Source organism: Heloderma suspectum, chromosome 3 (genome assembly GCF_057233095.1).
Source record: "Heloderma suspectum isolate Gila_16-S chromosome 3, 16-S_ref, whole genome shotgun sequence".
Classification (NCBI taxonomy): Eukaryota; Metazoa; Chordata; class Lepidosauria; order Squamata; family Helodermatidae; genus Heloderma; species Heloderma suspectum.
Genome location: NC_139460.1, coordinates 84,723,749 through 84,748,306, shown reverse-complemented (window position 1 = coordinate 84,748,306; position 24,558 = coordinate 84,723,749). Strand labels below are relative to the sequence as shown.

The following is a 24,558-nucleotide window of genomic DNA, read 5'->3' as shown; positions in this document are numbered from 1 at the left end:
AATTTGACATGCCAGGTAAACTAGAGAAGGCCAGAGATGTAAGACTCCCTACCGTGAATATGTTCCACCCTTTCTTCGTGCCTAGCAAATGAATGCAAGAGGCTTACTCAGGCAAGGCTTTACATCCTGCATAGCCTAGTGAAGATAGCTTTTTAAGGTTTTTTTTCCTTTGTGGGCAGTGGTAGCACTGCCATAATAGGGATATCAGAACTGTTTATACCATCAAAGTGTCTGTTTCAAATCTTTCCTTCCCATGGATATATTTAAGCCATCCTTGAAATGTGTGGGAGGGATTGTTATGTGGAACAGCAGACCTGTCTATAAGAGGAGGTGTCTGGACCTGTTTGTACTTCAAGGGCAGAAGTCCTACCTTCCTTTCTTATCTATTAACGATCCTTTTGTTTGCAGGAAGCTCTAGGCTTTTCCTCTCCTCTATCGCACACTGCAGAAATGGAGAAGGAATTATTTGTGAGTTTCTTTAGCTGGTAAATCATAATGGTTGGTAGAACTGTCCACCCACCAAGGCTTTGACAGGACAGAGAAGGATAATTTGGTCTTGATAATCCCAACCTCTGTGAAATTGGATGAACATACAGTTTCCATGAAAGCTGTCTGCCTTTATTTCTAACAATCTATAAATTTGGTGTGTTGTCAGCCAACAGTAACTGTTTCTCTATCACTGCTTGTCCCTGCTTGAAAAGGTTCAGTGGCTCTTAATGTGACAGGAACTCTGCCAGAGAAAAGTTGACCACTCTGATCCTTGATAATAGGAAATGGCTAAATATAAGAGAGAATCTCTCTTTCCTCTTCTCTCTCCTGAACCTTTGGCTGAACATGTGTGCTCTTCTGCCACTTACTGTATGAAACAACAATTTGATATTCCATATTTTGTGATTCTGTCCTAGAAGACTTGGTTCTTTGATTGAAGGTATGACTATTGCCTACATATTTCTGACCCTTTTTGAAGGCTTATAGGAGTCTATTCAATCACTAGGTTTAAGATCCAAATTGGCTCTGATGATTAAAAAAAAATAAAAAATCATTTATTACATGTATATCCCATTCTTCCTCCAAAGAGTTCAAGGCAGCATACATGGTACCTATTTTATCCTTGCAACAACCGTGTGAGGTAGGCCCTGTTCACACATAATGCAAAGCCATGATGGTTAGGGAATTTGCACTAACCACAGTGGCTTAGCGTGTCGTGGGGGGGGTGTTAAAGAAAAGCCTGCTAACTGTGGTTCCGGAACCACCCCAGGTAACCACCCCCTTGCAGCAGGGTTAAGAGGCCCCAGGGTGGTTTGCCATCATGTGTGGCAGGCTCTCTGGCAGTTAAAATGGTCTCCTGGTGGTTTCTAGGCCGTGACCATAGAAATGGCCTAGAGCAGCCCACACTTCCAGCAACACTCTAGCCGGCACGGACTTCCTCTGTGGTCACAGTCACATAGCAGTGGATGGAGTAGCTGGTATGCATGTTTTTGCAATGTGAGGGCCGCTGGGATTACCGCCGGTGGCAGTGGGAGGATGGTGGTTATAGGAACCATGCAGCGTCGCATGGTTCCAGTTGTGTGATGGGTGTGTGCATCGTGGTTTCACTAACCTCCCTCCCTCCATCCGTAGTTACCCAAACCACCCTCCTCCCATGCGCATTTGAACAGGGCCAGGGACTGGCCTGGTCATCTAGTGAGCTTCATGGCTGAGCGGGGAGTTGGACTGTGGCTCCAAGTTAGGAGGGCTGCTTTAACCACACTGGCTCAACATTAAGTGATTCAAATACTATAGGAATCAGTTCTTTTCCACTGAAGAATGCAACGCTTTTTGTTACCCTAGAGGGATACACCCCTTGCTAATTCTAAATGCTGACTCCATCTGCAAGATTGCTTCTAATTCTGTTCAAGTGGCAAAGATACCAGAAGTGTACCCTGTGAATACTGCAGAAGTATCCTCTTGAAATGTTTTTCTGCTCCTCCCAGGAAGAGCCAAAGACTTTCACTTAACTCTCATTGCGGCAGGATGGGAGAGCACCATAGCCCAGCTGTGCCTTGAATCAGCTAAGAAGCTGACTGCTGTACTCACCTTTTGACACCAACTTGGACTATGAAAATCTTCCACGGCCCTATGCTGGCTGTGGATTGTTAGATTCTGCTTTCTCCTTTTTCTCACAAAGAGGACATACTTTATTCAAGTGATGATTCTTTGTCAAAATCAATAGCTCCGGGTTGCTGTTTTTTTTTTTTTTTTAATGCAATGTAACCTGGAAATAAAGAGAAAGATTAACTGCTTTCGGGTTGTCACAACTGAAGAAATAATGCCTGCTCCATAGCTGCACTACATGCGATTTTGACCTACAGCTCTTAAATCAGATGTGTATTCAGATGGTCTGTTCCCCCACCCTCACCTCCTTTTTAATGTGATAACCTTGTCACTGTCAGAGCCTGAAAGTCTAGTTCTCTAGTTGAGGTCGTTGCCTCAGGAATATTTCCTAACCCCACAACAATCGAAAAGGCAGAGGAAAAATTGAAGGTCATGTGGTGAGGAGGAGCATGTAAGCAGCAAAGGAACCTCCTTTTTATTCTGTCTCTGCACTTCTTAAACAGCAAGATATTGTTGAGTTCATTTTGTGTCAGAGGATGAAATCCTGGCTCCATTGACTTTGGTTGTTAGGGTACTTAACCTGGGGCCCTCCAGATGTTTTGGAGTACAACTCCCATAAACCCCTGCCAGCATGGCCAATGGTCAGGGATTGTGGGAGTTGTACTTCAAAACATCTGGAAGGCACTAGGTGGCCTGCACCGAAGGTATTACTTTTTTACACGGTGTATAGTTGAGCTATGGAAATAGTGAATGTGATAGCTGTGAAGTTGGATGGCTTTAAAAAAGGATTAGAGGAAGTCATGATGGAGGATAAGGCCCTCAGTGGCTACCAGTCATGACGGCCATAACCTCTGGTATTGTAGTCTCTGAATAATACTAGTTGCTTTTGAGCATAACCATGCACATGTCCTGCTTGTGGGCTTCCCTTAGGCATCTAGTAAGAACAGATTGCTGGACTAGATAGGGCTTTGGTGTGATCCAGTAATGGCCCTTATGTTCTTATGGAATACTAGGTACATTAATAAAATGGATGTTGCCCTTTCTCTTCAATAGAGCCACTTCTGTATATACATATCTACAAGTGGGACTATAAATGTGTGACTGCTATCATGACATTACATTATGGAATTTTGAATTAAGAATAGTCTCTTAGCTTTTTTTCACCATGGATTTTGGAATACATCATATTTTTTAAAATTGTTGTTGTTTTGGTTTTGTTATGTTTTCGGTTTGTTTTGTTTTGTTAAAACTCACAATAAAAAATTGGGTGGGGGGGAGAAAAAAAGCTTGCCATGTGGCACCCATAACCACACGTGGAGAGATTGCCTGTAACTTCCAACCATGCAGTTAAGCCCAGTGCTTTCCCTCCCCCCACTATGCAGAGTTTAACTGCATGGTTGGAAGCTGTTGGTAATCACCTGCGAAGGCAATTATAGGCATGGTACAGTAAACATTTTAGCCGTATGGGTCATCTGAATTAAATTCTATAACATGGTCCTAAAATGTATTTTCTTAGAAGTACCACAGATACGAATGAGACTGCCCTATAAGTAAACGTATAAAAAGGTAAAGGTGTCCCCAACCAATCGTGTCCGACTCTAGGATGTGGTGCTCATCTCCATTTCTAAGCTGAAGAGCTAGCGCTGTCCAAAGACGCTTCTGTGGTCATGTGGCCGGCATGACTGAACCCCGAGGTGCACGGAACGCTGTTACCTTTCCCACTGAGGCAGTATCTATTTATCTACTTGCAATTTCTTGCTTTCGAACTGCTAGGTTGGCAGAAGCTGGGACTGAAGATGGGAGCTCACTCCGTCACGTGGCACTCGGGTCTCGAACTGCTGTCCTGCCGTCCTTCCAGTCTGCAGTTCAGTGTCTTAACCACTAAGCCACCGCGGCCCCAAGTAAACGTGTAGTTCAGCCCTATTCATATTTATCCAGAATGTCCTATTATGTTCAGGGGGGCTTACACCCAGGTAAGTGTGCATGGGGTTACAGCTTTGTAAATGAAACTTTACAGTGCAGTCTTATGTATATTTACTCAGGAATAATAGTTGCTGAGGTCAGTAGGGCTTACTTCCAGATAAATACTGATAGGCCTGGGATGAATGTTTCTAAGATGTCACACAGGGCTTTTTCCCTCAAGAAGTGAGGCTTCCATGTTTAGTTGTTTTCATCTTCTTTCTGAAGATGTGGCAACTCCTTTGCCGGCTAAGAATGGCATATGCACTTGATGAAAACAGTGGGAACTGTAAGTGATCTTATTTGTATGAATATATTGCTTGCACCACTAGCAATAGTCACATACGAGTTTTCCTGGGACTGCAGAGCTGGAGGGAAGCACACTCTGGCCTTCTCCACTTGATTTGCTGGGTTGTGAGTTTGGGATGTGTGCTCAGCCTCCTTGAGGATCATTTGAAAACAAGGCAGGATCTAATGCAAGCTGCCTCAAGGATCATTTGATGAAAAAGCAGGATATGAATATTTTAAATATTATTTCAAGTATGCATTTAAAGTATTTAAGGTCAGGTAAGTATCTTTAAGCATGAACTTGATTTTAGTGTAGTTTTAAAATGAACTGAAAAATGCTTTAAAACTCCAGTTTTTTGGTGAACAGATGGGGCTTTCAGCTTGACTGGACTCCTTAAAGAATTATCTCTGGAAATTTCTCATTGCCTGAAGACAAGAAACAAGCTGATTGTGATAGTGTAATATGGTTATATTACAAATTAAATCTGAGCTTACCCATCAAACTTAGTGGTTCTTATAGTTCTGCGGGGTGAAATGTGTAAAGAAGGGCAGAAGTGGATTAACGTAAACTTTCCCTTTTTGGCCTCATGTAAGTTGTTGTGATGGGATTAGAGGCTAGGAAGCTGGAATTGGTTGTGCTGATGGAAATGCAGACTGTCATCAAGGAGCAGCAGATAGAAGAGCCAGAGATTCTTTTCTAGGAAAAAATGCATGTATCTCTAAACATAGTAAAATATTTACCATGGCAACATGGTGAGTAGAGATTTTTTTAAAAACTTTTTGTGGGGGATGTAATTCATAAAACATTTTTATCTTTTTCACTTGCTTCAGTATATGTCCAATAGTATGATTTTACATGAAACTAATATGCTATTTGCAACGGAATTTCTTCTTGTTTTCTTCCTTGCCAGTTTTTGCTATCAATTTTTTTTTTAAATGGACACCACCCATTTCCCACTGCATTGTTCTTTTCCACTGAGCTACCAGGCTGTTGCCTTCTGTGCGTGATCTTGCTATTGCCATGTGTCTTCTTCCCTGCCCTTCTGGCTCCCGTCCCTCTTTCTTTCAAAAAAACAAAACAAAACATGTTCCCCTCCTATAGAACCTATGAAGCTGCTTTCCCCAACCTGGTGCCCACCAGATATTTTAGATTTGAGTTCCCATCAGCCCCAGCCTGCATGGCCAGTAGTCAGGAATGCTGGGAGTTATAGTCCAAAACATTGCAGGGCATCAGGTTGGTGAAAGCTGCTATACAGCCATGTTTCCAGTGTTAGCAGCTGTGTGTGTGCGTGTGCACTGATATTGCCATAGGACTAGAATTCTTTTCCTGGGGTGTCTGTAGTTGCTTCTACGAGCTGCTATCCTACTCACTGAGCAATGGGAGGCTCTGATGTCTATTCACGGGAATATGCTTGTGCATTGTTTGTGGGAGGGCTGTGTAGGCCGAGTTCTGTGGTCATGGTGTTCCTGCTGATGGCATGTGATTTTGGTGCCTTCCGTGTATGTGGGGGTGTCATAATCGAACATCATTGTGATTAATGGTTGCAGTGCAGTTGCCAGGGCTCCTGTGCGCATGGCGTTGCTGCTGCTGCTGCTATGTTAGTGTCTTTTTCCTACAGCTGCTATTGTGGTGCTGTTGCTGGGGAAGCATGTGATCCTGATTTGTCATGCTGGTGTAAGCCCTAGTTTGGTGGCACCATCTTAACTAGACCATAGGACAGGGCTACCCATTTCTTCCTTTGAAATCAGTGGAACTTAAAAGTGCTTAACTCTGGCTGGATTGTGCCCTCTGATTTTAAGTTAATCTTCCATTTTAATCTTCTCATAGACTGAGTATGACACTGCATTTTTGTCTATTTTTAAAACACGCATTTTAACGGGTTTTTGGAGGTACTTTTGGGATTGCTGATACTTTGTGCTTAAACAGGATGACTTGGCTCATATGATTAAACAACCCATGGTTTCTTAACCAGGGGTTGTTTGTGAGTGCGTGGGAGCAAGCACACTGTTTCCCATCAAAGGTCACAATTCACTGAGATGTTCTGCTATGCTCGATTCATTAAGATGGAGTAAAAGTGTGCATGACCATCTGCCTAGTGGAACATCTCAGTGAACTGTGACCTTTGGTATCCCCCTCCCCCCTACATGGGAGATGGGTTGGCCATAGTATACAGTGGTTGAACATACCTTTGTTTCAAACTAGCCTTGAACATGGAGCTATGCATTTGGATTGACTTGGCAGCTGCTGGGTTTGAGCTATCTGGACCTTATCTTTGAAGAATTTAGCTGCTTTTTCCTTCATTAACCTTGGTTGGCATTGAAATCTTGAGGATCTAACTTGTTCTTCACCTTGCACACCTGTATTTTTAGCCATGTAGACATAAAGGCCACATAAATTCACATTTCCCTTGTTTTGCTGAATTGCAACATGACTGTTGTCCCTTCTGTATTTGGGGTGTCTGCATTAATATAGTATCATTTTGGGTACTTGTGACTATATTCCTTTCTTTTCATATATGCTTATACAAATTAGTGTAACAGGAGAACATCAATTGAAATCCAGCAAATTCTCAAAGCAAATGTTGAAAACAAGAAAATGACTTATTACACACACACACACACACACACACACATATGTAATAATCACAAACTGAGAGAGCCCATTTTATGAACCAGCTCCCATCATGGAAGCTGCTGCTCATGATCATGTTGAATCTGGAGGTGATTGTGTAAAGCAGGGGCGGGCAGAAGGTATTTTTGACTTCAGCTCCCATAAACCCCTGCCAGAATGGCCAATGGTCAGGAATGCTTGGAGTTGAAGTCCAAAATATCTGGAGTTCTAGTTTCTGCCCGCCCCTGGTGTAAAGAGTGATGGTGCTCACATATCTGCGAGCACACTGAGTTTCAGTATGTCCATGCAATCCAGCAAAACTGGGCATTCTGAAGAATAGTCCATGCAGAGTTCTGCGAGTACTGTCAACCCTCACATGACCACCATTGCTTTGGTGGTGTCAACTCAACCAGCAACTACCATGCTGAAAAGTGATTGTGAAAATGCCCCCTGCCGAATGCCTCCTCTTAATTAAAGTGCTTTCATTATGGAGAGAACAAGTGTAACTCTTTGACTATTATGTCTACTTCTTCTGTGTTCAGGTTAAAATTGGCTGAACCACGTACGTGGTAACGGTATTCACAACACAGAAGTAGTATAAATACAAAGATGAATTCAGTCTTGGTGTTGAGCAGTGGCTTCCTTTTCCTGCTTCAAATTCTGTTCTTGGCACCTCCAGTGAATCATGCCTTGTGCTCACTATGAGACCATCTGCTTCCCTTTGCACATAGGGCATGCTGATGGGACTGGAAAGGTGTGTTTAAATGTTGGTAATGAGCTCTGACAAGTTCCTGATGTTTAAAAGAAGCTATGTTCTCTTTGGCGTCCCAACAACGTGCTTAAAAGACAATGGTCAAATGGGAAATGTCTGTGTGCTTGTGTGGCTTTGCTCATGCATGTGTGTGTGTGCAATGCTTGATAGTGGTCTTATAAGGCACCAGAGAAGTCTAAAGAAAAGCAATATTAAATGGTAACAAAGACTTCAGTGTTAATTTCCATGTTGAAGTTGCCTTTTCTTTCAACATCAGGTAACTTTGTGCATTGCATATATTCTTCGTAAATACTTAACATTACATACACACACACACACACACACACACACACGAGACACAGTTTTTATTCAGATACTGCTCTTGTAGGTCTGGCATTCTTACCACTTGCTGACTTATAACTTAGGATAAAGGGTGGCCAACGGATGGCCTTGGGCTGCATCCAGCTTCAGAATAGTTTTAATGCAGATAAGAATGTGACAAGCAACCAACCTTCCTCCAAATGTTGTAGCTGCAGATGTGAGTGGGGATCATCTGGCAGTTGTGCTGTGATTCCTGCTATCTGCCCAGCTCCAAAGCTGTGTGGCCAAAGTACCTGGATTGCCTTGGCCACGTAGGTCTAAACTAGCACACTTCCAACCTTTCCTGCTGTGGAGCAGTAAAGGGTATCAGGGGTGGCGGGGTTGGATGCTGCTACTTAAAAGTTCTCAGGATGCTTTCAGGCAGCAGCACCGAAGCTGGCATACTCCCCCTCCCCCCCACCCCTGCTGGCCTTTCCCTTGGAAAAGGTCATGAGAGGGGAGGTTGGGCACTGCTCAGGGCACCTTCAAACAGTGGTGTCCAGGCTAGCATACTCCCCTTCCATTGTTCTTTCCCTTAGGAAAGGCTGGTTGGGGGCATGCCTGGAGAAGAGGGGCAGGGTGAGTGTGTTGGCGACCACAATTTTTGGCTTGGTCAGCCCAAAATGGTAAACTCCTTGATCCATGCACTGTAGAGCCAGTGTGGTGTAGTGGTTCGAATGTTGGAATGGGACCTGGGAGATCCGGGTTCTACTCTCCACTCAGCCATGAAGCTCACTGGGAGACTTTGGGCTAGTCACTGACTCTCAGCCTACCCTATCTAACAGGGTTGTTATGAGGATAAAATGGAGAGGAGATGGACCATGTGAGCGTCCTTGGGATACTTGCAAGAGGGAAGGTGGGATATAAATGTAATAATAAGTAGCATTCACTTTGGGTTGCCTTATCTGTTGTCTCTCAGGAGCCTTTGTTGTTCTACATTTGTGATGTAGGAGCTACAGCAGTACAGATATTTGGCATGACATGGGCAATGTGAGGAGCTCCACGCCATGTGGGAGGAAAGCAGACTGCAGCTTTTCACCACGGCCGTATCTCCAAATTGTTTGGAGTTCAGCTGAGAAGCTGTGCCAAATACTTGCAAAGTGTCAAGCTTCAGTTAGTTTTGTTTAAAAATTAATGAGCGTTCATGTGTGTGTGAGGGTAAATTGGTCAATCTATATTGTTTAAAAGCTGCTGATGGAATGTCGAAGAATGGATTCATATTGTTGCAGTTAGAGAGAACAGGATGGTGAGCAATCAGTAGTACAGTAGTAATGTGGCTTTCAAGTTGGGTAAAGGGGTGCCCCCTTTCAAATTTCCATGACATTTCTTAGGTCTCCATGTGTTTAATATATACCATCACAGACCCCCACAAAACTTGCTTCTGTAGTTGCATGGTGCACTGATTCAGAATTTTTGTGCCTTTGGAAATTCAGTATAATTATTTGCTTAAAGAAGGGTAAATCTGGTATGCTATATGAGAGATCTGGGGATTGTTTGATAGTAATGTTAACAGCGCTTAATTTAAACTGGTTATTTTAAGGAGGAAAGGTTGATATAATTGTATATGTTGAAATGGCTTTCGTTTTGAGGTATCACAAAATACCATTTTGGCTGCAATCCTAAGCACACTTATTAGGCAGTAAACCTCATTGAACATGGTGGGACCTACTTCCGAGTAAACACCAAAGTTGATAAACATGAATGATTTTTAAAAATGATTTTTTTTAATGTACATTGATATTTAAAATTTAGATCAGATTTTGAAATTTTCTTAAAACAATTAGTAAAAAAGGAGCCTAAGTCAAAGATATCATCATGAATGCTAATTATACGACGTTTAATTATATTCTATGAATATGTTAACAGCAGTTTCTGGAGATGGGAGATAACCTGATCAGTCCTATTCTGCACTGCAGGTAGTATACAGAAGTGCATGCTCTCTCTTCCTCTCTCCCTCCCTCTCTCTCTCTCTCTCTCTCTCTCTCTCTCTCTCGGCCTTGCCTCTCTCTAAGAGCAAAGATAGAGAAGGTCAATGAATAGAGAATTTGAGATGGAATATATCTGAACGAGGAGGAAAGTGAAGGAAACAACAAGGAGAGTGAAACTAAAAGTGAACAGAACATATTCATGCAGTCCTGAGTCCTGAGGAAACATCTGCTGCATGTATCCTCCACAAAAATGCCATGTGTGTGTTTTGTTAATGTTGTTGTTTGCTGAAGAAGAAAACTAACCAGAAGAATAAACAATCTTATTTGTACAGTTTAAAAGCCTGTTAAAAGCCTGACACATCATGACAAATATCATGATTAATTGAACAGTTGGAGCTGATTCACCTTCTCAAAGACTTCACTAGTTCATTCTGCTTTAGTACTAAAATGACCAAATTATCATCCCATTTTTGATGAAAATTAATCTGACAACAATTCACAGTAATTGCTTAGTGTGTTCTAGCTATTGCTTGCTTCTAATGAAACTTACATCTCTGAATATGTATTAAGCTTATATTAAACAATAATGTACTTCTACTAAAAATGATGATTAAATAGAATCTCCCTCACTAGTGATTTAAACTGATTTAAACTGTTAAAATTGAGTCCTTCAGAGAAGCAATTTAAATCAAGAATTAAATCATGATTTAAATCAATTTGACTTAAATCACATCAACCCTGGTAAACACTACAGAATTGTGCTGTTAATGTTTTAACATGGGATTTTAGAGTAGCTGCTTCTTTCAGACCTCTTGAATATTGTCTGCACAAAATATTTCGTTGACTTTTGCTCACCGCTATGCTAGCTTTCAAAGGTATCTGGAGTAAAAATTGGTTTCCTAGCAACCTGTTCCAGTTTAAGAGTGTTGGCGAATGGGTCACTGATTAACTATTAGCTGTATCGGACTAAGTGGGTTTTGGACCACAAAAGCTTATGCCATGATACTTTTGTTACCCCTAAAGGTGCCACAAGGCTAATGACTATTGAATACCACCAAGATTGATAAATGCAGTTTTCAGCAATAATGTTCTGACAACTAGAATAGATGAAAATTATGATGATTAGACTTTTTGGCAGTGGTAAAGAAATGTGTTGTAGACTTAACTTTTATCAATATATACTTGCTTAAGAGTATACAAAATAGAAAGGGTTGTCTTTTGCTACAGAAATATATTCCTTGAGACTGCATATAAAGGAACTGTTCTACCTTTCTCCTTCCTTGAAGCTTCATCATTTACTTAGGTGATGTGAATTACCATAGGACAGTTCTTGGGGATTTTAGTAGCACAACCCAGAAAGCTCAATTTAGAGTGCAATCCTATGCATGTTTAGACAAAAAAAGACTTCTACAATTCGCAGCATGCCCCAGCCAGCATGGCTGGCTGGAGGGATGCTGGGAGTTGAAGGACATTTTCTGTCTAAACATGCATAAGATTGCACCCTTAGGGACACTGGTTTTATGCATCTTCTTAGTCTGTGCCACTTGAAGAGAAGCATGGATGTGAAGCCATGCAAACTTGCTTTCAAAAAGCAAGATGGGTAATGCTATGTTCGAACTGCTCCCCTCCCTGCCATAAATGAAGCCAAAATACTGGTACATATGATCCATTCACATGAATAAATATTTGGATTTCTAATAGGTATTTCACTGAAAAATTGAAAATAAATGTTAAGTACAAGGTGGTTATACGGTGTGATGTTTCAGGGCTTAAGATTCTCAGACAAACACCTTCAGAGAATCTGACCTTGCATTTTAATCCGGAACCATGGCAATAGCACTAGAGCACCTTCTGTGAAAGCCACTTGGTCTTTTTTTACCATATAGATTCATATCTAGCTACAAATAGTAATTGGTGGTGCATAAGAGCCTTACCTTAAGCTCAAGATTGCCTGCAAGCAAGGAAGAGAAGATCTTGCATATGATGAAGCTAACCAAGCAGTCTCAACAGGGATTCCTATGTAAAACTGCAAGTACTTAATTTCTTCAAGAGAAGACTAGATACAGATTTTTTTTTCCCCTAAAGAGGACAATTCAATCTAATCACTGGTTTGAATATGTGCGTATGTCACTACCATGGATTTGGAAAATAGCTATAAATTTCCAGCGTGCATGTATATAGTGAGATACCTGTGTGTACTGTCATGCATGTTGCTCTGCACATGGATTCTTATTTCATACATAGAAGTGCTTTATTTGATGATAAACATTTGCAGGTAGGTTTAGTCCTCACTTTTTGCCTCTCGTGTAGAAGTATCTTGGGTGCCTTGTCTGCTTATTCCAGGAATAAGTTTAGCTTAGAAGACACAGGGTACATATTCTCACTGAACTGAAAATGGCATAAGTGAAAGTGAAGGTGGAATTTGATTCCTAGTTTTCTGGCTTAAAAAAAGGCATGCAGGTTGCCAGTGTGATATACACAAGATTGAACCTTCCGTTCATGGCAAGAGAATGAGATAGCATAACATTCTGCAGTAAGTATCTTGTAATCTCTTTAACCCTGATATGCAATAAAAATATAGAGAAGCCAGCTCAGTACAAGTGATAGATGCCCAACAAAGATGAGGAAAATGTAAACATACCACAAATTCATTCTTATCAGAAACAGCTGTCAGTGTCTGCACTAGGTTATCTAATAAATGCAGACTCACTTGTTAATATCTCTGGTGTATAACGTTAAATAAATCACAACATGAACACAGTGTGTTGGACTTTTATACGTTGCTAACACTGAACACCCTGTTCTGTCACACTAACAACTATGATTATCTCTGCTGGTTAATTTTACATTGCTTTATCTTCATCACTCCTATGGCAAGCAGTGGGAGACGTCTTTGAAGGTTATTTACCATGAATTCATGGTTTTCTTCTTGCCCTTTCTGAAGGAGGCTTATGACTTCTGGATTCTGAAGTGCTTTGCATTGTATATTTTGCTTTTGTACAATTGGCATCCCTTCTGATTGGTTTAAGGGAGTTGGAAGGTAGCGCAGGGTCATATTACTAGGAAAGAAACCTGGTTGTTACTTTGCAGCTTGTAACAAAAATGGTGCTCCTGTATATTTATGTACACAGTGAAATACAATTTAAACAACAGTACAACAATACATATCCAACAACCAGTTAAAAGTAAAACAGGTATTTTAAAAATAAACCAGAGAGCAACATTAAAATCCATCAAAAGCCAGGTAGAAAAGAGCGGTTTTTACTGCTTGTCTGAAGCAAGACAAAGATGGAGCTAATCTAACCTCCCTTGGAGGGCAGTTCCATAGTCAGGGTGCAGGTGCTGCACAGAAAAGGCCCTAGGTTGGATCCAGATTTAATGATACTTAAGAGCAGACCCACTGAAATCAGTGGGACTTAAGTTAGTCATGACCCCCATGTCTAACTTACCTCCATGGCTAACTTATCCCCTGTCTCGTCTACCTGCTCATCTAACCGCTCTTGGTGGTGTGACATAACAATAGGGCTACTGAAGATCACAAATACTGGGCAAGCTTACACAGGACCGGGCAGTCTTTCTGGTATCCCAGCCCCAAGCTATTTGGGTATTTCCATGCTTTTGTGTTTTCAGGAATTAGGCACTTAAGTGGGATCTATAACAGGTATTTTCACCCATTGAAAACTTCTGGAAGTACTCCAGGATGTTGAGACCATTAAGCACTACGGAGCAGGAACAGACTTCTTACCCATTTTTGAGATCACCTCTAGAACTACTGGTGACTGGGGAGGTTGAACCACCCCTCCCAGCTGTCTTTGAGGGTGGGTATCTCTATTGCTGTGGCCTATTGCTTGGGGTTATGCAGTTCTGTTGCAGAATAGCATTACTTACTCTGGCAGTATTTACTGTTAGGGTAGAGGCTGTCAACTAGCATGTCACAGGACCCTTGAGGGCCTCTGAGTGGACAACCACTTTTCTCTGTCATTTTGGTCATCTTGAAACAACTTGTAGGGCAGGAAAAATGGAGACAAGTATGCAGGTGAGAGGAAGAATCTCCATGTTCCTGACATGCCCTGTCCTTACCTTCCCCAGCACGAAGGAGATAGAAGATCCAGACAGACTGGATTGTGCCATCAGGGGGAGGGTATCTTCCATTGCTTGTGTACCACAGTCTGTCCCTCTGTTTCAGGTGCAGTGAGGAAGGAGATGAACTGGTACCTTGGTTTGTCAACAGGCCACTGTAAGGATGTTGGACTTGATCCTTCTTTTCCCATTATCTGTTCAAAATAGCCCACTGGCAAAAGAAACATGGGCTACCTCCTCCCCACCCCAATAAATGTAGGGGGAAAGTCTGATTTCAGAATAGTAGTCAATACACAGACTCAGGGCCAGACCAGACATTACTTTAAATTCGTATCTAGCAGCTATGTCTTTTTTCATTTTTACTGTAGAGTAGGAGCATGGGGCCCAACCCAGATCTCAAAATCCCCCTACCCCTTATAGTAGGGTCTCAATCTGGATCAGGGCCTCTGTGCCTACTTTAGAGTAAAAATGAAAGCTGTAGCTGTTAGATACAGATTTAAAGTAATTCCTCTTTTGACCATCATATTGACCTCATTCACGCATAGCACCAATTCATTGGTTACAAGACCCATTAATTGGTGGGGCCATATGGGAGTGAGCATGCTGCGTCCCCCCGCCACTTCTTCTTTGCATCTGCTTTCTGAAACAACCCAGGAACAGCTCCATTTTTGGGTTGTTGGTCATGATATCCAAACCCGGTATTCTGGGCTGTTGAGGATTAAACAATCCAGAGTTTTAACCCAACAACAAACCATGGGTTCAAACTCTGGGTTGTTTAATCCTCAACAACCCAGACTGCCAGGTTCCAATATCATGACTAACAACCCAGGATTAATGCAGTTCCACTAGTGAAGCGTCCAGAGCACCATATGGTCCAGTTTTATTGGATGAATTTCAGATATTGAGGCCCAGGGATGTGGACAAGATACTCCTCCAAGTCTGGGCCACCACCTGTGTGCTTGCTCCTTGTCCTTCATGGCTTATTACATTGAACAAGGAAAGGATGTCTTGCTTGGTCCAGGTAGTTGTAAATTCCCCTCTGACAGAGGGAGTGGTGCCATCCTCTTTCAAAGAGGTGATAATCAGGCCACTCCTGAAAAAGCCTGACCTGCACCCGGAGGATGTTGACAACTTAGGCCAGTGGCTAACAACCCCTTTCTGGGCAAGGTGCTTGAGCATGTAGTTGCAGGACAACTCAAGAAACTCTTGAATGAAAGGACTGATTTTGGAATAGAAACTGCCTTGGTCACCCTGTGGGATGACCTCTGCCAGAAGAGGGACAGGGGGAGTGCAGCCCTGTTGATTCTCCTGGACCGCTCAGTGGCTTTTGATACCATTGACCGTGGTATCCTTCTGGATAGGTTGTCTGGGTTGGGAGTTGGAGGCACTGCACTGCAGTGGTTCCACTCTTACTTGGATGGCTGTTCCAGAAGGTGGTGCTGGGGGATTATTGCTCTGTGTCTTTGCAACTATGCTATGGGGTTCCACAGTGCTGTATTTTATCCTCTGTGCTGTTCAACATCAACATGAAACTGCTGGGGGAGGTTATCCAGAGATGTGGGCTGAGGTGCCATCAATATGCAGATAACACCCAGCTCTACCTCCCTTTTTCATCAAACCCAGGTGAGGCAGTGGCTGCTCTGAATCAGTGCTAGGGCATGGTAATGGACTGGATGAGGGCCAATAAACTGAGACCCAGTCCAGACAAGATGGAGGTACTGGTAGTGGGTGATTTGTCTGCCCAGTGAGGTGATGTTCAACCTATTCTGGAGGGGGTGCACTCCCCGTAAAGGACCAGGTTTGTAGTTTGGGGGTGCTCTTGGACCCAGAACTGTCACTTGAGGCACAGGTGAACTCAGTGGCACGGAGCACCTTTTATCAGCTTAGGCTGGTATACCAACTGTGCCCTTATCTGGACAGAGATAGCCCAGCTGCAGTTATCCATGCTCTGATAACCTCGCATTTGGATTACTGCAATACGTTATACATGGGGCTGCCTTTGAAAACGGACCGGAAATTTCAGCTGGTCCAAAGCACGGCAGCAAGATTGTTAACAGATTCTAGCCAATGAGATCACATTACGCCAGTACTTTTCCAGCTACACTGGCTGCCAGTCCATTTCCGGGCCTAACTGAAAGTTCTGGTATTAACATCCAAAGCCCTAAATGGCTTGGGGGCAGGATATCCGAAGGTTTGCCTCCTCCCATATGTACTTGCCTGGACCCTAAGATCATCTTCAGAGCCACTGCTAAAGGAAGTGAGACAGGTAGCTACCAGGAAGAGGGCCTTTTCTGCTGTGGCACCTCTGCTGTGGAATGAGTTACCTAGAGAGGTTTGCCTGGCACCTACGTTGTACTCCTTTGGGTGCCAGGTGAAGACCTTTTTATTTCCCGTGCATTTTAGCACTCTAGTCTTTTAGCTCTGGTGTTTTAAATCTGTATTTTAAATCTCTGCGTTGCTGCTACGTTTTATTCTGTTTGTACTTTTATGCCGTAGTTTTAAGCTTTCATATTTTATATTGTTTTATGTTGTACTTCATGGTTTTAATTTTTCTGCAGCACCCAGAAAGCGTCGGCTATTGGGCGGTATAGAAAATAAATAAATAAATAAATGGGGCGATCATAGTAGGGTTGGAAGGGGCCTACAAGGCCATACAAGCGATCCTGGGTTGTTTTGGAAAACAGATGCAAAGCAGAAGCATTGAGCACATGGAGGCAACACACTCACTCATGCTTGAAGGCAGCTTGTTTGCACTCAGTCCCAGCAACCCATGGGTTGTTGTTATGTGCAAGCCATGCCAGTGTCTGACTTGCAGCATGGGGATTCTGCTTTGTTGATGAAAAGAGACAGTAACTGGGCCTGTCATCACTGATGATGTTCTTGCTCTCAAGCTGGTTAATTTGACAAAAGATTGTGAGATGGTATGTTGCAGGGAGGGGAACATACAAGGAAGCACATCTTTGCATTCCTCTCTCTTCTAATGGGAGCCACAGGCTGTCCAAGGCGGTGGTTTAGGGGAAAGTTGCATGGGTAGGGGGAGGTTGGTATTGCCGATGCAGAGACTATGACCCATATGTCATGAAAAGATGCTTTGAAATCAGTAGAATGATATAAAGCCATGTGGTTTTGCTTCAGATCACAACAGTTTCTGCTGCCTTATTGGGGGTGGGGGAAAATATTTATTAAAATGTTGCAAGCAGTGGAGGAGTTTGCCTTTTTCTATTGACAATCCCCCCCCCTCCCCCAAGCGTGCACTTTGTCATGGCAAAAAGCATCTTCGTCTCTGCAGTTTCCATGGCAAGCACTCCCCCATAATTGAGTCACATAGACAGGAGGTTATATAAAAGAAGCAACTTTCTGGATCCTACCTAACAAGGCTGCCTCTCGTCAGCAGCATATGTACTTTGAGCTTTTTCATAACAAACACCACTGGTAGAACCAAAATACATACTGGCAAAGCTATTTAACACCTTTTTAATGATTAGAGATGATCAAAATCATTCTCACTATGTGCATTCCTTTTAGCACTCTACTTAAGCCTAGAACTGCATATTATTAATTCTTGATAACGGAGCCAGTTTAAGCAAGAGAAAGGTAGAGGTCAAGGCTGTGGTATGCTGTAGATCTGCAGAAGAGAAAATAGCAGGATTTGTTTGCGTTCAAATTGGGGAAGAGGAACTGTTATGATTCATTCAGTATTTTCTACCCGTTCCCTCTTTTATATAGCAGATAATTCCTTTGCAGTTGTCTGGTGAAGATCTCCATGTAACTTGAATACCAACAGGGCAGATACTAATGAAATATATTGCTTTACCTGCTCTTACAATTTGTCATTTACCTAGAGTGAGTAGCAGGAGTTCCCTAGGGCAAGTAGCTGGTGAAAATCTCATTGCCCATCTCTTCCTGTCCCCCTTCCTGCAAGAACTGTGCAACCTGTGATCCACTGAGCTGAACAGAGCTCACCAGCTATGTCTTGGCACCTGCTAGGTGCCTGAGAGTTCATCTGTTTTTGCAGCCCCAGGCAGGCAGTTTCAAAGGAGATTTAACAGGCCTTTTGTTGGCCATCATATATGAAAAACCAGGCTTGTGCGACTTGTGGCCCACCATACCAAAACAGATTTTCCCTCTGTGCAATTCCTATGAGGCCAGTAGGATCCTAGGCATGTGCTAGGCAAATAAAATTGCATACAGTTCTAAGGCCAGTGTAAGCAGCAGAACATCTTCAAGCAGGCTTCCCCAAATTGGAGCTCTCTCGATGTGTTGGACTACAACTCTTATCATGTCCCACCCAGCTGGCTGCTGGCTGGGGTTGATGGGAGTTAAAGTGATCTCAGAAACTAAGCAGGGTCAGCCCTGGTTAGAACTTGGATGGGAGACGGCCTGGGAATCAGGCTTCCTGCACTGAGCAGGGGGTTGGACTAGATGGTCTTGTAGGCCCCTTCCAACCCTATGATTCTATGAACACATCTGGAGGGCACCAGGTTGGGGAACACCGCCTTAAAGACTGGTCTCAGTTGATATTTGTTTTTTTAAGTGACATTTTTGTCTTTGCCTCCACACCCCCCGATCATTTTGGTGAAAGGTATGTTTGTTTTTCTTCTAGTTTTATGCAAGAAAATAAAAGTGTAAGAGCAGTTTACAAGTTTCAGCAAGTCTTGAAGATGTACAATATTGGCTTATGTAAGAGAAAGGCAGGGAAGTTTCCTCCACCAAGATCAGATATCATTATTGAGTAAATAGTCCAGCTATCCTGTCACCTGGTGTATTTTGTAGGTGGGGAGTGTTGAGCAACCTCCTGGATACAGTCTTTTGTCCATTTTTCAGGGCATCATCTTCCATATTCATCAGCTAGTTTGAAATGTAACATTAGGCATCCTTTTGTATACGGGAGGGGAGAATTACTTAAATTTAAATACGGCAGTCCACAAATCTTTCCTGGCTTTGGTAGCCAGCCAAAAGTTATAGTTGCAAAAATGCAACATCTGAGATTACCTTGACCTTCCCCCAAATATTTGTTTGTTTGTTTGTTTATTGCATGCATATGATTTCTTTCTATAACCATCCAAGGCAGTTTGCAAGATTTCTGACAAGAATAATAAACAAAGACAAACATAATGAAACATTAAGAACAACCTTTAAAACTATAGCAATTTAAATAGCCAAATTAAAAATACCAGGAGAGCTGGGATCTCGTTATTCAATATTAATCTGTGCTTCGGAGCCACTGAGAAAGCAGTGAGTTTTGCTGCGTTTCGAGCAGATCTGAAGCCAAGTGCAATTGTAATTATAACCACGAGACCCAACCTTTCTAAAGTTTGGAGAAGGGTGGAACTCTTCCCTGCAATTGTCCTGGGTTTTGAGTCACTTGGGAAATTGCTTCTTGGGTCCCTCAGAAGCTTAGCTCAGTGGCAGGGATAAGGGCCGCATTGTCCCAGCTGCACTCTGGCAAGTGCTTCTGTGGATTCCTGTCAAAGTTTTAAGCTTGAATAGAAAATTGGAAGCCTAAGTGACATTTTTGGTCACACAACTGTTCCAGGGCCCCATTTGCAGACTCCTCAGCCTTCATTGTGGATAACGGAGTGGCTAACTTCTTTAAACACATCGGGAACTGCCGTAATTAGATGCACAAATAAGGATGGTGCACCTTGAGAAAAACTTGCATTGGAAAGAATCACTGGATGTGTTTTGCTCAGAGTTTGGAAGTCATATTTGGGGCTTGGCAGGTATTTCCCTCAGGTCAGATTGATCCTGACGTTTTTGCCTTTCCTATGCTATCTGTTATTTTGAATAATCAGGAGCTGTTTTCTCTATAGATTCCTCTTGGTGGTTCCCAGCTCTCTCTGCTTGTGGCCCTATTTGTATAGGCACATCTTGGTTTGGGATGTGGGGCAGCTGATGTGTGGGTGGCCCTGTCTTGCAGTAGAGAGTCTGAGTATTAGCCATTTTGATCCCTTAGTCTGTGTTTCGAGCAGACAGGATCAAAGCAACTGAGGTTGCTATTTACTATGTAAATAGTACTTCAGCTGAGCCAAATGCTGTATTTGACCATACTGTGGCAGGGGCATACAAATTACACCAGAAATGGCCAACATGTGGCCTACAGGCAGCATTTAACCCACAGAACGATTTTGGGAAGCCACCAAGTTAGGGGGAAGACTCTGGAGGAGCAAAGCAGCCAGATTCTTTGCGGGCGGATGCCAGTTGGCCCTTTTAATGGGTTTATGCTTGTGCTACTTGGGTACTATGATGCTGAAAGGAGAAGCCATGTCTTCTCTTCCTGAGCCAGGCTTCCCCCACCATGTCATGGCAGGGAAGACCCCAGAGAGATGCCAGGATTCCCCCAGTGCCAGCTGCTTCATAACTGGCTAGTGTGTAGTAATTCTTGATATGTCCTCTTCTTGGAAATTCAGTTCCAGCCCTTGGGGTGTCCAAGCAGGATGAATTTCTCCCATCCCCAAAGCAGCTTGGGCCTCCATTGAATTACATAATATTGTACTTGTCCACAACATACTTTGCAGCGTGAAGTTTGCGTTCCTGTCATTAAGAGTGCTGATCTGATCTATGGCTTATTGTATATTAATGACTAGTTAGGGAAACCTATGAACAAGAGCAGCAACATCCATGGTCTCTAGAACAGGCTCTTATTTTTTTTATAAGTGTGATATTTTTTAAAAGTGTGCTTAGATTGATGGCATGTGGTCTTCTGCTCCCCAGGAAGAACTTCCGACTTGCCATGAGTGAGTGGAGTGTTCAAGCTCTGCTGACCAAGAAGTTGTTAATAAAAGCTACCAGTAAGAAATGCCATATTGCAGCAATTAATCATCCATCCCTAATATTTTCCACTTCCATTTGAACAAGTGATCCTTGCTAGAGAGTGAAGGTTGGTACCTCTCTTTTTGAGCGATTGCAGTACTAGCTAGTAGACACCTTAGTTGTTTGACTTGAGTGGAGTAGCTTGTTTAGTAGCTTGTTTTCAGTTCTTGTGTCTGCTAACATGTTCTTGTCTTCTTTTTTCCCCCCAAGAGAGAATAAATGATCCTTCTGTAATAATAAAATTGCTGCTGACATTCTCTGGATACGAGTTCCCTTCATCGATTTATGTTAAAGGTGGCCCATAAATGTCTGCTTCTTTTCAATACAGACATTTATCTCTTAATCTAGGTCATACTCACACAGAAATCTCTGTGCTGTTAGGCAAACTGTTAAGTGGATTGCTGTAAAATGTCCTAATGAACTTCATTGAGTCTAATGCCAAAGCAGTCATCTCTGGCAGCCTTTAGCTTCTATATACAGGAGTTCAAGGGGCTCTGACTACCCGGGGAACAGAAATTTGCAGAGGCTTCTGTTTTCCTTTGGAGCTTTTACACCCTATTTGTGCAGCTTGTCAAGCGCAATCTGTACAAATTCACATGATTCTGAGCAATCTGACATTTTCTATTTATTATATAACTGGCTAGATTTTCTTTTTTTTTAAGTGTTATTTCTCTGATCTGTGGAGTTGCAAGAGTTTCCAAGAGGGCTACTCAAGGGAATACACTTTGAGTCAAAGGGAAAAAATTGCCAGGAGAACTAGATTGAACTAACTTGAGTCCGATTTGTCATATAGTCCGATTTGTCATATAGTCCAATTTGTCATATTGTTCTATTTGTCATTTGTATTTCCTTGGAAAAATCTTTAGAAGGTGAATGAAGAGACAGCCTAGTTTATGGATTTGGTGGAAAGAATCAAGTCATGGCTAATTTAGTTCTAGAATGCGAAATATATAACTGATGACCAATGTACTACCATCATAAAATTGTTTGGGTGCTGGACAAAGCAAGGGTCACTATGCGCATGGATCACTTTGTAGGGTTAGGTAGTGGTTTGCAAAGGTAGGGCTGCTTCATTGTCACACTGACTTTTAAAAAAGTAGATCATGTTCATTTGCACCATACTTTATGAATAACCCACCATATCCTCTGGATTTTCACAGGGGAAAATAGGTAGACATGTTTTTCATAAAGTGAACAAGTAATGTAGTAAATGATTTCCATTGCCTGGTAATGTTACCCTCCAAAGAGTTTTTGAGATAAAATATGTATCTCCCATTGCAACCTGGAAACCACCCATTTGCACCATACATGTACACATTTTCATTGCCTTACAAGTAAGATTAGTAATTCCTGAAATACTAACCTTTTGGAATATCATATCTATACACAATTGTGGGTACATAAAACCAGCCACACGTAATAATGGGTAAGACCTGGCCAATGTTAAGTCTCATAAATTTGAGTGGGAAGGTTGAGAATATGGTTGTATCTGTCCTAGTAAATAAATGAGACTTAAAGGTGTTTAGTTTGGGCTAGATTGTACCCAATGGCCTGGTTCGGATGATTCCACAAGCCACAGTTTGTTAACTCGGTTGTTCGTGAGCAGTGGGGAGCAAGCATGCTGGCTCTTGACTGCTCGCCCACTTCCGCTTTACTAAACAACCCAGGAACCATTCCTGTGTTGTTTGCCATGATATCTGAACCCAGAACTCTGGGTTGTTGAGGGAGAAACAACCCAGAATTTTTACCCAAGAATAAACCATGACTTAAAACTGTGGTTCTTTCTCTCTCAACAATCCAGAGTTCCGGGTTCAGATGTCTCAGCTCACAACAGTGTTCTTTAACAAAGCGGAAATGGGCAAGTGGGTGGAAGCCAGCATGCGTGCTTGCTCCTGCACTCTCACAAACACTGTAACCCAGTTCACATGGTCGTTGTGGCTGAAACTGGTGTAGCTTGCTGTGTTGTCCGAACCCATGTGGCATAGCTTGTTTGGGGTGGGCAGCAACCCTCACATCACCCAACAACAGCCCACAGGTGATGTGAGGGTTGCTGCCCACCCCAAACAAGCTGTGCCACCTGGGTTTGGACAACATGGCAAGCTGCATGCATGGCAGCTGCAACAAGCCACGGTGGCTTCTTTTCAGCTGCTGTGATTGTGGGAACTAGGCCTTGCTGCAAATTTGGTACTGGGTCAGATCTTGGTGCAAACAAGTAGCCGGCACAATGAGAAAAAACATTCTGTATGTCTTAAATAAGTACAGCTGAAGAGTCTCTATCTATGTGGCAAATACACCCATCGTCAAAATAGGGTACTCTTACAATACCGTTTTACTTGTACAAAGAATGGTGAGTCCTTCTTGAGTGCTTTGAATTCAGGCTTCAAGACTGGTGAAGAGGAATTCCTTGAAAAGCAAAATCGGATCCGGATATGCTAGAGCATATGAGTAGGTTTTTCTCTTCTTTTTTAAAGTGATCCTCAGAGAATAAGCTTATATAGAGTACTTCTGTTCTCTCTTCCTTTGGGTTGGTTTCTTTATTGACAATTTAATTACTGTGTGACCAAAATGAACTAAATGTCCAAGTTGGCACATGCTGCACATTGATGGCTTTTGTGTAATTTTGTTTTACAGACTTAAAATCTATGAAGTGAAGTGATGATGCCCGCATTTCCTATTTCCCAGGCTCGTATGTATAATACTTTCCTATATTCTTTGTTTACATAGATCCAGCATAAATGAAAGCTCTTTTAAAGTTAAGGTGCTTGTTAAGACTGGATAAGTCTTTGTCTGGTTTATGAAATACATTCTGTTGGATGATATTGTTGTTTGAGGTACAGGATAAAAAAATACGTTGTGGGATAAAATGAATACTTCAACAGTATCTACTGTACATCTTTATGAGTCATGAGAACTTTGGAAAGGATCAAGCAATTAAGGAGCAGTTTTAAAATGAGAAATGGTGATCCTGTCAGTGTTGGGAAACAGAAAGCACCTCTGTGGAATTTGGGATGCATGGAAGCTAATTGTATATTACTCACGTTTTAGTTGCTGATTACCAAAAACATTATTAGAGCTCATAATGGGACATACTCTTTATTTCAAGGAGTGCTTAAATGATGCTCAATCTGGGCTGAAAATAACAACCTTATATATAGAGAACATCCATGAGCAAAAAGTTTCCTGTAGATTTTCAGTCCCAGCATAATAGAGCAATAATTCCAAAAGTCATCCAGGGGTTGCAAAATATTACATATCGCCCACTCTTTAAATGTGGGACTTTAAATGGAATTTCACTAGCTACTTGTTATGTGCTAACTATATCCCTGTGATGTGGTCTTCAGTTCAAGGGAGACAGGATTTTCACCATTTTCCACCTCTTTCCTCTCCCACAATCATCTTCTCCCTACAAACCAGGACTGGCTATCCCATCCACTAGTTCTTCCTTTCTCAGGCTATCTCCTGTCCTGTGTCTTTCACCCCAAAGGAGGGGAGAATTGGCCTCTGCATAGGTATGGCAGGTTTACTCTCGTACCACTTGCACATTCCAGTGAGAGCTCCTGGACATGTGCCTCCCATGTTCCTGTAGGCCTTCATCTAGTGGGCCACTTTCACCCAACAGTGTTGTGACTGGCCAAAACAGTCTCTTCCTCTTGATTCCGCTAAGTTCCTTTGTC

At 42.4% G+C, this 24,558-nt stretch overlaps 1 protein-coding gene across 1 annotated transcript in view; it reads left to right on the top strand.

Moving 5' to 3' along the window:
• Positions 1 to 24,558, top strand: part of TIAM1 (TIAM Rac1 associated GEF 1) — a 252,285-nt gene that overhangs the window by 33,251 nt on the left and 194,476 nt on the right. The window contains exon 2 of the mRNA XM_084843614.1: positions 23,516 to 23,570. The gene's annotated coding sequence lies outside the window, so the exon portion shown is untranslated. The remainder of the gene's footprint in view (positions 1 to 23,515; positions 23,571 to 24,558) is intronic.